The sequence below is a fragment of the Montipora foliosa genome, chromosome 3 (assembly GCF_036669935.1).
Source record: "Montipora foliosa isolate CH-2021 chromosome 3, ASM3666993v2, whole genome shotgun sequence".
Taxonomy (NCBI): Eukaryota; Metazoa; Cnidaria; class Anthozoa; order Scleractinia; family Acroporidae; genus Montipora; species Montipora foliosa.
The window spans coordinates 49,738,977-49,742,008 of record NC_090871.1 but is presented as its reverse complement, the minus strand read 5'-3'; positions in this window follow the sequence as shown (position 1 = coordinate 49,742,008).

The following is a 3,032-nucleotide window of genomic DNA, read 5'->3' as shown; positions in this document are numbered from 1 at the left end:
TCTGGTAATAAGGTGTCTATTTCAGGGATGGTCCTTCCTTTATTTCACACCAATCATCCACCTCATCATCATTTGTATCATTATTGTTTTCAGTACTGGCATTTGGTGACTGTTTGACCTATCTCTGACAGGTTGGCTGACTTTGACGACCTCTGACCATTTTCTATGCCTTTATTTTGGAATAATTCACTTGCTTTGTATCTGTAATAAAACTACATGCTGTCCAATTTGGAAATAATTGGATGAGAAAAATTCTGAGGACAGGCAAAGTTGGAAGAGGCCGTAGGCCGAGCATCCAAAGAACGTCGTCAAGCTCGTGTTCGGGAATTTCCTCAAGCTTTCCCACCTCGCTTCGCTCAGCACGCCATAGGTCAAACACTTTTAACCCATTTTTTTGTGCTTGTTTGAGTATTCTTGTTCTGATTATTCTCCCTCATCTCGAGTAAATCAGTAGCATCTATCTCTGCAAGCGTAGCTGAAGACTCCATTTGAAACTCTGAGTCGTCAAAAAGGTGGAGAGAAAAGTCGGGAAATTCGACCATTATCAACACAAAAGAAACCCTGCGAGCGATGATCGCTCGCTGACGTTTGAAAGCAGTGATAATAGCCGCAACCTGATTGGCCAATATTCGGTACATTTATTTATCTTGACATTTGATTGGTTGATGGAAAGTATACAGATTGGACGCATAGTTCAAAGCTAAAGGAAACGGTCCAGCAAAAACTATCCAATTTATTTTAAATTTGGAAAGTTGGCAAAAATTAATAAAAAATAGGTCTGTTGGCAATATCGGATTTTGATGCAGCTATATAATTAGATTAGATAATTGATGGGAAACAGCTCAGAAAAAAAAAAAACATTTGCCTCTGCCACGTATAATTCGTCGATGAAGAGTGAAGTGATTACGACCCACAACCAGAATGAAGAGCGTTAGAGCAACATTTGCAAACTTTGAACTACCGGCCATGATAGCATGGTACTGTATTAAAGCAAGTCCATCACTGCAGGTTCTCCTAACCTCACTTGTTACGGTGAAAACGTCGGTAAAAAGCAGATCTTTAAACACAAACATTCCTTTTCTTCTCTTCCGAACATCACTTATACTCGCGCCATGCCTTTTTACCTTTTCCGAACATCACACAGTTATTCATTTTGCTAACCGAAATCAACGCTCCCCACCCCTTCCCATCACGATACTCGTTCCTGCGCATGTGTGCATCCACTCGTAAAAAGGAATTCGGCTGTTTTTAAAATACCAATCACATTGTGTGTTGCTGGATAAGGAATGCTATTAGGCCTAGTTTGTAATATGTAATTTAGGGAAGAACGATGTAATGGAGAGCAGTAGTGAAGTATTAACTCATCCTTGCTGATTTATCGTATTTCCTTCTTCTTATTTCTTGTAACGGCTAATTTGCGTATTTCAGTGTAAAGCTCCAATGATCCCATAATTACATTTTTATTTTATTTTTAGTTGTTGTTTTCATTTCTTTTCTTCCTTCTTATTTTTCCTTTTGTTTTTTTATTTTTATTATTATTTTTTTGTTGGTTGGCATTTTAGTGCAATTTACCGTTAACGACATCTTAACCATAAATGTTACTTTTTTAAGTTTAAGTTCATTAAATTAATATTCTTCTTTTTGTTTTTTTTTTAAGTACGCTTCATATTTAGGAGAGAAACTATAATCTTTCCTTAGAGCAGCATCACGTGCACACAAAATCAAATCAATTTATTAAGACAGTGCTTTAATTGATATTGATAATATCAAAAATAACTGTGTCGTGAAAGCGATGATACATCAACCAACATCCAAGCTGCATGTTGCCCTTTTCAAATTGTTCTCAATATCATTTCGAGAAGGAAGTGCAAATTGAACAACAAATTACCGGATTTTTTTATTTTTATTTTTTTTTTACGTTATATTTTTGTACCATCAATGTATGAGCACGTTATTAGGAATTACAATAGCTGCATAAATTCTTTACTTTACAACGAACTTGTTTGGTTTGTCCTTTGATCCCATCTCAGAAGAAATTAACGAGGAAGCAAAAGTGGGAAACGATAAAGACACATTCCAAAACCAATGCTATATTTTGTACTGTAAAGACTCTTGGTGTACAAAAAGGAAACAAACCTCCATGCATATAATATCTTCCTTTGTGTTGGAGTGCGGTATTTAAATTTGGTGATGAATTAAATAAACCAGGATCCAAAAACAGTCAGGTTATTGTTCTGTTCTTCACCTCACAATGATTTTACAAACAGTTTAAATTAAACGGAAAACATCCAACATTAAACATCCAACCTTTTACATAGAGCAATAAATCAATATATATACATGTATATATATAGGAATACAGGGGTAAAAATGTAATTAAGGTCCTATTCAATCCAACAAAGTTGTACACAATTGTACACAACGATCAGTCTACACAATACTGAATCAGTTCTACAACAGTTATGAAGGAAGAAAACTTCTCATACGCCTTCCTTTAACGTTGACAATCAGTTACACAAATTCTGGAAATACCAGTGATATCGTGTTCTTCAACGAAGAATGCTCTCTGTCGTAGTTTATGACAAATAATTTAGGACATAATGATCTAAAATCATAGAGAGTAGCAGTGAAGTATTACTTAATTCACCCGTGCTGGTTAATTAATTGTATTTCCTTCTTCTTATTCCTTTACCGCCAGTGATGTTGACAGTCACCATGGACACTCCATCGGCTTTTAAAATATGATACTGATCTGATCCATTCTTTTCAATGCACTTTGTTCATTTCCTGCCCGTTTCTAAAACTTATCTCTCCCACGTGCAATTCACATTTAGCTTTCAACGCCAACTTTATGTATGTTTAAGGTAAACCATTTTATTTGATTTTATTTTTGTTGCTACTTGTTATCTCTTGTTTTTTTTTTTTTTTTTCCTTTTTTTTTTGTGAGGCATTTTAGCGCAAGCTTTTCTTTAAACAATCAACTTGCAGCTAAAAGCATCCTACTGAACCATAAATATTGCTTTTTAATTAAA